This window comes from Pyxicephalus adspersus, chromosome 4, assembly GCF_032062135.1.
Source record: "Pyxicephalus adspersus chromosome 4, UCB_Pads_2.0, whole genome shotgun sequence".
NCBI lineage: Eukaryota > Metazoa > Chordata > Amphibia > Anura > Pyxicephalidae > Pyxicephalus > Pyxicephalus adspersus.
This window is the reverse complement of record NC_092861.1, coordinates 105,790,969-105,803,142: the sequence shown is the minus strand read 5'-3', so window position 1 is coordinate 105,803,142 and position 12,174 is coordinate 105,790,969.

Genomic DNA, 12,174 nt, shown 5'->3' with positions numbered 1-12,174 from the left:
ATCATTTGGAAGTTAACTGGCTTACTAGGCAGCTATGACAATTAGTATATTGTCATAATATTATTGGATCCTTTGGTGACATTTGCTGACAGCTTTTTTTTTGGTATCAATTTTTATTAAGGTCAATATCCTCTTTTTGTGTTGCAGATCTCCCAGTTTGGTGGTCCATTGTGGATATAGGCATTACCTGCCATTGAATCACAGAGTTTTGCTGCTTTACCTGCTGATGTTGCATTCTTTCCCTGTTTTTATATATACTGATTATTGGTCTCTTACAACATTTGCATAGATGCTTTTACATCCTATTACCAATCAAAGGCACTGGGGTAAGGACTTTCCTGGCAATAAAAGTGGAAGGGCAAAGATTATGAATGCCAATAGTTTTTTGTTAAAAAAACATTTTTGATGTATAATATTATTTTTGTGAAAATGAGATGTATTGTGAAAGAACTTTTCTTCTTTGTAGTTGAAAAAGTTTTCAAAATATTGACATTCCCTTGAAGAAGCGAGTTCTCCCATGAAACGTGTTGAAATTTGTCATGGTTCTTACTACAAGCTTTCTAACTTTCTTTCCACTTCTTACTGTGGAGTAAACTTGGATTCTTATGATAAAATATGTTTATAAATAAACTTTGTGAAGTTTTATCTAAGAAGCAACACAACTCCTTTTTGTATTTCAATATTTTTATTGAAGTTTTGAAAAAATATTAACATAAAAATAATTAATTTTTTTTAATTTTTAATTAATTTTTTAATATTAAAAATATAATATTAATAATTCTTTAACAAACATTTGCAATAAAAAGTAATCTCTAAAAATCTCTAGGGGTGAGAAATTTAAGCTTTTCCGAAAACACAGAACTCCGCATTTCTTTTTGTCAGAAGTAGCATTATAAAACAGCGGGTAATTTTTATGAAGATATTTGGGGACTGAATTATTGGAAAAATGCGTTTCCTGTAAAGCCAATATGTCCACTTGTAAAGAATTATAGTAACGGAATGCTGTGGACCGTTTAGCCGGGGAATTGAGACCCTGAACATTATGGGATAGCAATGTTAGTTTAGAGGCCACCACTGGGGCCACTGATGGATCAAGTGTCATAAATGTAGTGAAGATCAAAGAACCAAAATAGTACTTCCTCTAGGGACAGGGAAGACACAAAAGGGAAGACAAAACAAAACCAAGGGAAAACAAGACCAAACAATAAAGACACACAGCGTTTGAAAGCATGCAGCAAAACCACAGCAGGGTTCCGGCCCCACCCCGGCCCCCGGGACAAACTTAGTCCCAAGGTCCAGGCCACAACCCCCTTGCTTCCAGGAGCTCTCAATAGCTCCATCTCGGCGGAGAAACTCCCTCCGGACCAAGTCCTTAAATAAGACCCGGATAGGATTCTCCGTAGAGCGAGGGCATGTTTAACCCCCCCGATCCCCGAAAACTAAAATTGAGGCAAAGAGTACCAACAAACAATAGCCTGAAAATCCTGTCATTCTAGCTACAGGTACACTATGCTGGCTATAGGCTCGGCAGCCACTAAAAGAAAAAATTATACCAACATGGCAAACATTTACAATAAAAAATAAGAAAGGCATATATGCATTGAAAAAACAACATTAAAAATGACATAAGAACAAATCAGTAAGAACCATGGGGGACCAATCTCCTCACCATCCCCCATTCATCATGAAGGCTGGAAACCCATTAATGAGGAACATAACACCATTAGGCTGAGGATCATATTATCAATGACCCCTAGGTGTTGATGAAAACTATTCGTCAGCCTGCCTGGATCATAACCAACCCAGTCAATCATTTCAATATTAAGCTAGGCAACACATAAAAAAAAAAAATAAAAAAAAAATAAGCATTGCACAATATACGAAGGAGTCACAGTCCTACTGGTAGGGTCCCAAAAATTGACCATCCTTATAACACATATAAGAAAATGTACATCATGTGGAACAAGTAAATCCAGGAACATGTGTCAAATGAAAACAGGAATGTATAGCACAAAAATGTAACCAGCTCAAACATTCAGGATATTTTCCGAATTTGTTTTCCCGCCGCCTTGGTTTTATTCCACAGCGGATATAAGGACGTGGGCACCTCTTTGTCTGAAGCGGGCTGTCCCTCTGATATCTGGAGTAGCTCCAAATCTCTGAGAATCTGTTCCCCCTCCTCAAAAGATGAGAATGAGTAAGTTTTCCCCTGTAGTTGGAAAAGCAATTTCAAAGGAAAGGCCCATCTGTATTTGATCTTGTGATCAATCAAAATTTGCAATAAAGGCTTGAGGGTTCGCCTGCGTTGAATAGTAAATGGTGTTATGTCAGCGAAGATTTGTATCTGGTGGCCCTCCATCTCGATCAAATCCATGCTTCTAGTGACTTTTAAGAGTGCTTCCTTAGTGGTAAAGTAGTGGGGTTTAACAATAATGTCCCTGGGTGGGCCATCCGGTTTAGGGGCCACAAGGGCTCTGTGCGCCCTGTCAAGTAATAGATGTGATTCTGGTAAATCAGGTAGCAAATTATGAAGAAAGCGGCTCACCGCCTCTGTAATATCCTTAACCGATTCAGAGAGGCCCCGGATCCTAAAGTTATTTCTGCAAGATCTATTCTCCATATCATCCAGTTTAAGCTGCATGGACTCAAGCTGATCATGAAGGATCTGAATCTTTTTGGAATTCTGATTAACACAGGTCACTGTCTCATTCACTTTTTTCTCAAACATATCGATTCTGGCCCCCAGTGATTGTAAATCTTGCCGTACACCCGAGGTAATTTTCTCGGTAGCTTTCACTAACTCGGACTGCAAAAGGCCAGCCAGATTCAGATAAAGCCGATTTTCTGCTTCTGGAAGCAGGGAGAGAGGAGGGCATACTGGAGGGTCCTGGCTTAAAGCTGAAAATCTAGACCCATGGTCAAATTGGTTAAGGCTGTGATCCGATGAAGCACAATCTTCTCCCTGAACACTAAAAAGATAGGGAGCCGCAGGAGAATGTCCTGGGGAGGGGGGTGAAGTAGTGATCCGAGGGCTGGAAGAATCCAGCAGTTCAGCCTCATCTTCTGGGGCACTCTGGGGCAGGGATTTCTCTCCCCCCTTATCCCCTCTAACCCCACTCATACCTGAAGGGGAGCCGCTTGCTCCCTGCACCTCTCCTGGGGCCTCACAGCCTCGCGGGTCCAGGGCGGTCGCCATCTTGGGGGCTGGGCGCACTGGTTGAGACCGGGGAACCCGGTCTTTTATTTTGTTCCCGGCTTTCCGCATCCCCCCTGAAGAAAGTGGCGGGTGAGGAGGAGAAGAGGCTGCTTGCGGGAGACGTGGCTGCCGAGTCCGTCTTCTGCAGGGAGCCTTACAAGGGACCGGGGAGCGCCGAGCCGATCAGCGTGCAGCCAGCTTGGTCGGGTGGCGCATGCGCACTCCCACAATGGACCACAACTCCTTTTTATAGGCTGTACCATTTAGGTATACAGTTTTGATCCCCTTTCTGGGTCTCTCTTTGTGTTTCGTCCAAACCATGTACCTAAATTAATATAATTGAATACTAATGTATATAATTAATGTAATTGAATGTAAAGGATCTTCAATTCATATTATTTTATTGGCTTCTATATGTTTTCAATAAAACAGGACAAGTATGCAGATGTTCTTGGTCAGTGAGACTTAAAACTATTGCAGCCAAAGAAATGAAAAAAACAGTATTTTGGAAAGCATACCCGCAATAACAGTACACATATTTTAGCAGTAATAAAAGTAAAATGGACGTTTAAATACATGAACAGATATCAATTTCACACAAATGCCATTATCAGTAGAAATACCTCTTATTTTTCCCTTAAGTATGTCTCATCTTCTTACTGTGTAATATGGAAATGTAAGTTTCATACATTGTCATTATGAAGAAAAATTACAATTACACAATGAGGCTGATTCATCAAGCAAAATCGGAAGCTCGCTCGCGCATTCGTATTCGCGATCCGAAATCGTACGCCGTCACGCAATTCAGCAACTGAAAGAGCTTGCGGCCGGAGCCGCGCATCTCCGGCAGCTTTACACTGGCGAGCTTGCATTAAAAGAGATCCTCCTTATTTGCGCAGCTGAAATCTAATCGCCTTAATTGGCGGATGCGCGACCCCTATTGCCCATTTTGTTATGAAGGCAAGCATCTGGCTTGGCAGTGAGGAGGTGAGTGTACGAGCGCATATGACTCCAGCCCGCTCAATATAACGGCGCAAAAGTACGCGCGACCAGCGAGCGCGGATTTCATTGATAAATTAGGCCCAATATATGAAGTCTAATATGTAGAAACCAATTTGGACACTGCAGTAACCTACAGCAACCAATCCACAGTCATTTTTTACAGTCACTAGTGGAGGGTGGATTGGGGATAGTTGGGGAGAGGGTTATGGATATATATATTGAGTTTCCCATGTTAGACAGAAACATTAGTGTGCACCAAACTATTTGTACTGCAAAACAAAATGATTTGGCACACACTGATGGTAATTGCAGCAATTGTTTAAAGTGCCTGCTCATTGATGCTAGAAGTTTGAAGAGCAAAGTAGAGGATTGTGTTTAAAGAACAGAAGAGTTTGGAAAAGAGGGACTTTCAAGGGCTTAATTTAGGTAAAAAAAAATCACATAAGAACATTTTATTTCAACAATTTAAGACATTATATAACAATAAAAACAGCATCAAGATAACTATGTTTGATAGATCTCAATAGTATCAGCAATTTTGAAACAATAAATCACCCCTCTAAAGGGAAAATCGCTCACAAATTCATTGCACAATGGATTGTTCATTCGACGCGCTTCACAGCAATTTTAGCTGCTTACTCAGGCATGATTAGCAGAGATCATTTCCCCATATATATCAATCCTAAACAAAAAAGAAGTAAGATATAGCAATAATTACATTAACAAAATCACAAAATTGAAAAATATATCATTCCTATTAGAAATACTCACAAGGGTTGAATAACAGAATGAAACAGACCGGAACCTCTAGTTTCAGGAATGCTTACCATAGATGTAACAATGCTGGATGTGCAGGACACATTCTGGAACATCATCATATTTCTCCAAACCCTGAAATCCAACTTGAATTTCTTGTGACTCAATTTCCTTTAAAACCATTTGCCCTAATTTCTCATATCTAGCAATAGCGCTTTCCTTAAATGAGCACCTCTTGTCTATGTATTTATATATATTGTAGATATTTTTGGAGTGGAGCTTATATTTCCAGCATCCTCAAAAATTCAAAAAAATCATGCTAGGGCTTATTTTTGGGGAAACAGGGTAGTGGCCAAACTAGATGTCTGATAGTGGTCACATTGAATCACAGAGGAGAATTTGAACCATCCCATCTGCATGTTAACTATTATATATTGCCAAACCTGAGATAAGTATGTATATTCCAAGCTTCAGACAATAGGATAAATATATAAATGATTACTATAAAGAAATACTGTACCTGTTTAACAAGAGGGACACTTCCAGGAGTGTTTGAGATCAAAAATCATCCAAGTCAAGATGGATCCAGGATTGGAAAGTTCTTGGAAACCCAACCAAATAAAGATAAATACAAGCATATGAGATAAGAAGCCCAAATAGGGGATATTATGGATGCCCAGACAGTAGTTTAGGCTGTGTCCTGGGATGGAATGCTTCCCCAGCAGAGCCACTTATATAGTGTGTAGTGATCACATGAAAAAAAAAACACCAGGCACGTCTCCATGTGTGGATGTACTGGAAATGACATCACTTGCTCCAACTTACCTATGTCTGGAATGCAAATAAGTGTTCAGAAACCCAGAAGTGAAGAATAGACAGCGGTAATGTGTGAATACAGTGCCTAGAGGGTGTCATATCTATGCAATCTGTACATACCAACCTGAATCAAGCATATAGAAAACAGGCTTTATCAAATATTTATAGAAACAAAAACAAAATTTAAGCAATATAAAATAGAAATAGATCCAGATAATTCCAAATCAAGATGACCTATCTAGTATGTCAAGATTGTATCCAGAAGTCATTACTGAACCAATTTAATCAATTGCACTTTTTAATTTCTACATAAATTCATTGTATAAAGTATTTAGATTAGTATCATAAAAAATTATTTTAGGAAATTAATTTTCATTTTGTTAATAATAGCAATACAAATAAGTGACAAACATTACATCAGGGTACAGCATCATTTCCACAAATACATTTATTGAGAATAATTTAACAAAGCATTTTTCTGACCATTTCTGGATGGCAATCAATCACTTTGGATTAAATTTACAAGTAAATGGTGTCACATTGTATATCCCTACCAAAAATTGTGTAGATATTACAATTAATTTCATTGCCGGGTTTCAATCCTGATATATTATATTTTTATATTTGCTTTATATTATAAAGCAAATATTAACCACAAACAATTAGTAACCAATAGTTGTATAGTGACAATCATGACAATACTAAGGATAATATTTTAAACAATTCTCCATCACAGTCTTGTAAGAAGATCCATTTACATTGCAAACAATTACTTAATCATTCCTGAGGAAGCAGCTAAAATTGCTATGAAATGCATCGAATGAACAATCATTTTCCCCTCCATTGCGCAATGAATTTGTAAGAGATTTCCCCTTTGAAGCGGTGATTTATTGCTTCAAAATTGCTGATAAAATTGAGATCTATCAACCATAGTTATCTTGATGCTGATCTGTTTTTATTGTTTTACAATGTCTTAAATTGTTGAAATAAAATGTTCTGATTTTATACCTAAACAAGCCCCTGAAAGTCCTTTATTTCTGAACTCTTCTGTTCTTTAAAAACAATCCTCTTGGGATGTGGCTCCTTGTTTTAATTTTTAATATTATCATTGTTTCTATTATTGTTATTAATAAACATGATTTTTATAGCGCCAACATATTACAATGCGCTGTATTCTCATTGACATCTCTCCATGTCCTCATAAAATACAGAACAGACATGAATGTTTCAAGTCTGTTCTACACAAACATACTGTAAAATATATTCCCAAGGGCAAAAAGTTTAGGATGCAAAAATTAAAACCTATGTGGCTCACAGAAAAAAACCATAAACAATCATAAAAAGGTATTCCAAAAATATAAAAAATGAAGGATCACTTTCATTTGAAAATGATAAAGAATATAACAAAAGGTGTAAAAAGGAAAACAAATGTGCAAAAGAAAGTAGGGCAAACCCCCCACATTTTTTGAATAAAATATTAGCAAAAAGATTGGTTAAACTGTTAGACAGTGGAATAGCAGTTCATATTGTATACTTGAACTTTGCAAAAGCCTTTCACACAGTACCCAACAGATGGTTAACCACCTGAGCGTTACACTGATTTCTAGATTTCTGTTCCAAAAGCGTCACAGGTTTTCATGAAAGACGCTGGAACACGGAACCGACGCTGGATTAGCACAGCGGGACCAGGTAAGTGGGGATTTTAGTGTAGGCGAAAAAATACGGGGTTAACCAAAAGAGCAAAAATATTTAGTGCGAGAAATTACAGGCTTAGCGGTTAGGGGGTTAATATGCAAGTTAGAAAATTCAATCTGTAAATAAATAGAGAACTGGTTTAAAGATTGCATTCATAGATTAGAGATTATTGATTCATACTCTGAATGGTCGAAGGTTTTTAGTGGTGTACCCCAGGGTTCAGTGATGGAACATTACTGTTTAACATCTTTATATTGATAAAGAGTTTGGGGTTAAAAGTAACATTTCTGTGTTTGCAGATGACCCCAAACTATGTAACGGAATTAGGACCATATAGAATGTTTTTAATCTACAAGCAGAGCTGGATGTTCAGTTTGATTGGGTAGCCAAGTGGCAAATGACATTTATTATTGATAAATGTAAAGTTGTGCACTTGGGGGCTAACAACATACATGCTTCATACTGTCCAGGGGGACTAAATTTGGGGATCAGAAATGGAAAAGGATCTGTAATATCTAAAGCTTACCAAGTATTTTCTTGTCATAAAAGAGGAATAGACTGCACAGATGGAGACAAATTCCTGCCCCTGTACAAAGCTTTGGTCAGAACACATCTGGAATATGCAGTCCAGTTTTGGGCACCAGTTCACAAAAAAGGACATTGTGGAATTGGGGAGAGTGTAGAGAAGGGCAACTAAACTAATAAAAGGAATGGAGGAGCTCAGCTATGAGGAGAGATTAGCTGAACTGAGAGGCGGTTAAGGGGGTTACTCTATTTATTGGTTACTCTGTTTATTATATTTACATCTTTATTTCAGTTTAGACCTCGGCCCATGGCTGAGGTGTAAAACTGATTCAAATAGGCAAGAAATTTGAAATCCGAATCAGGAAAGGATGTTATCAATTAGTTATAGCAATAGGTTAAATAAAAAATAGCGTGTGTATGCTATAATTACACTGTAAGAGATGCAATAATGAAAAAATAATTAAAATAATTTTATTTGCATTTTGTGTAGCAGATGGATTCAGCATGGTTAAATCCTACCTAAGTTCCTATCATACTGTACTATGTAATATTGTTTGATACACAAGAAACATGCTGACATCTCTTTCAAACACTTGGCAAAAGGTTCAAATAAATACTGCAAACATTTAGAGTGGCAGATATCTGATTTTCTGCAATGAATAGAATAACCACTCTTCTACAAGAACATCTGTCAATTGTTTTCTGCATTTCATATAAACTTCTAGTAAATATATGAAATGCAGCGGTTAGAAATCTTATATAGAATATCTGGTAGCCTGGGTACTTCAGCCTGAGTATTTCTGAATAACTATATATCCCAATGTAACAACTACACATTAGGTTAGCTGAAAACCTTTCTATATAACAATAGAAAAAAAATTAGGACTATAAAAAATTATTATATTTCTCTAAATCCAGTCCTCTTTAAGTAGTTCCATAAACAAGTTGATTTAGGTCTGTATTAGATCATATTATACGATTAACAAATTAGGCTAATTTTTTTTTTAAGTGCTCATAAGGAAACATTCATATCTTTGCAATTCCAGTAAATACCAATACCACAATAGTGTACAAACATGATGCTACCTCTAGCTTAACCCTTCATGTGTAATCTCATATACAGGTAGAAGTGCCTATTGATCCACAATCCTGAGGCCCAATAAAACACTTATCCTAAACCTGATGAGGTTAATCAAGACAGGGTTGAAGTCCTGATTTGTAATGTCTCTAACTGGGATTGTGCAAAGTATTGTGGGTTCTTTTTGATATTTGATGGTTAAAGCTCTACTTGAAATTATTTTGACCAACACAAAATGGAACTTTTTTTTGGTTCAGTGATCAGTTAGCTTCCTGAATAAGTTGGATATACACTGTTAAACTAATTTCTCATGGAACTAAAAGCATGTGCAGTAGTATGCACTGTATTTTGCATAAATATATACCCTATGGCAGCGATGGCGAACCTATGGCAGGCGTGCCAGCTGTGGCACGCGAAGGCCTTGCAGCTGGCACGCGGGAAGGTCCGCAATTAAGATATGCGGCACAAAGATTCCAACCTTTAAAAATGATGTTACATAGTTCAGGCAACTTTATAAAGAGTTTTTAGATACTAAAATCTTGTTATTAAGGTTTAATTGACGTGCTGGCACTTTGAGGAAATTCTTTGGTTTTGTGTGGCAGTTTGGGCACTCGGACTCAAAAAGGTTAGCCATCACTGCCCTATGGTATATTGTTAATTGCAAGTGTCAACCTACACAAGAATCCCAGGGCATCTACTCCTTACAGAATATGTAGACCATACAAACTGATCTTTGTATGTAAACGTGTAAAAAACATAATTTGTGGATTTGTAGGTGTCATAACTATATGGCCTACCCAGTGCCCATAAAATGAGGCGAGTTTACCGAGAAGACAGGAGTTGGGGCCATGCTGAGAAGGAATGCAAAAAAATTGCAATTTGCAGGTAGAAGAGGAGAAATAGGCAGAGTGGACTTCAAATTAATGGGAAGAGAGGGATAGTATGTGAGTGCTTAAAGGAGCAGCAGTCAGAGAGATGACTGACCATACATCATCTTGTCTGTTACCATTTCTAGGGGTAAGGCTGAAGTGTTGCAGAATGTGAGATTGTTTAAGATGATTTCAGAAATGTTTTGTTTTCCTAAGAAAAGTACCAAAGAGTCATTACTATAAAAATCACCTGACAAAATTCGCTGCAAAGATGGGGGGGGGATGTGCACAAAATAGTTTGTTACCCACCCCAGTTATATTTAAAAAAATAAATAAATAAAACTCTCACACACTTTTGCATGTGGTGCTTACCTCTTGGTTCTGCTATGAGCTGCTCTGTGTGTTCATTTTTGTCAAATATAGTTTTACAGTAGATATTGTTTTGTACACATGGCACTGTATCTGTGGGTACCAAATTTGAAACAGTGGGAGAACAGGAATGTTAGGAATGCAAATAATCATGAAAAGGTGATAACATTTCTGTTTCTGTTTTCTGAATCTAAAACGATGAAGACATCCACATAATACGCTATTGATTGCACAATCTAAGTCTGTACGTGAAATCTTAGCAAGAGACCAGGCAAGATGGCATTACCTGGTGGATGGTATAGCCAGTAGTTGGATAATTTGAAAAATATATATTTTGATAGGTAGATTTGAAAAAAAAAAAATTGTAATTTTGTAACTTTCTATTGTGACAGTTTTCCAATTGTCCTAATTAGTAGCATAACATCTCAGGGCAGGAAGGGAGGAGCTTCCCTATGCTGGGCACTGTAACCACAGATCTAAGCGAAAAGCAAATATAGAACACCCTGCAGCTAACACTGACTGGTGGTCCTAGAAGGTCCTGGACCTCTAAGGTCTACTCAGGGCTTCCAGCTCAGAAATTTCTATTTGCTCTGACCCACTAGTAGGGGCAATTGCATGCATATGCCATCACAATAATGTATTAGCTATTTACAAAATAACTGGACACCATTGCAGGTAGTTGACTGGTACACATTTGATTCCTTGACTAAATTTGATACCAAGGTATTATGGGATACTTACGGAGCTACTGTAACACTGTACAGCAGTCACTATAAATAGTGTTCCAATATAGTACTAAATAAAGGCTTCTATCTGGCCTATGTCTGTGTGTCAGTTATAGCATGATGTCTAGGAACATTTAATAATTGAATAAAATATTTATAAATACAAACATGTATTTTTTAATGTAGTTACGGTTTTGAAATAAATCACTATTTTGAATGGATATGACTGCACACACATGCACAAATTTATGCTAAACATGTCAAAGGCCCTTTTACCCTCAATAAAAGCTTCCATTAGTCTCTACTGATGCCTTACTTTTAAAAATAAAAATTAATTTTTGAAAGGAACGTTTCTCTAGTATTGTGTGTCCATTCATTTTCAGAGATTAATAAGCTTCAATGTACAAAAGCCAAATGCCCTAGCTTTCAGCACTTATGTTTTTTTTTTTTGTAATATATGTCATTAGAATGCCTGAAGGAAAAAAAATATTACCTTTCACACAGTGGCCTCTAGTGGCAGCTAATTAAATTGCCGGCGTATAGTTTCTTTTACAGGACAATCTGTATATATACAATATACTATAGTCAGCACTGATGTAAATGTAAAACAGAAACATTTATTATTTTATATTTATTTTTATATTGATTTCTTGCCATCCAGCCCAAAGAACTTGATGAAGTGGACTACATGCAGTATTTTATTTTGTAATTCATAAAAGTACTTGCATTGTCTATAATTGAGAGACAGCTCCCCTTAGGTGCCATTAGATTGCTGTGGCCTGAGAATTGTTGAATTGTGCTTCTGATTGGGTTTACTTTGTACCACTTTTCTTCATTTCGTGTTGTTTTTATTTTGCAGGTGAACTTTTAAAGACAAAAGGTAAACCATATATGCCACCCAGAGATTTTTTACAAAGGTGACAATAAATGTGGCATTTGATTTGACACTCCATGGACAACTACAAGTTATTGTCATTTAAAAACATCCTTTTATTTTCACTGAAGTATGCTTTCTCAAGCTAAGACAGTTTTAATTATAATCAATTTCCAGACTCGTTTTTGTGTCCTATTTTCACCATTAATTGTTTGAGTGTCAGTGCATTGCAAATGCAATTAGAAGGCTATGGTAATTTTACATTTTAT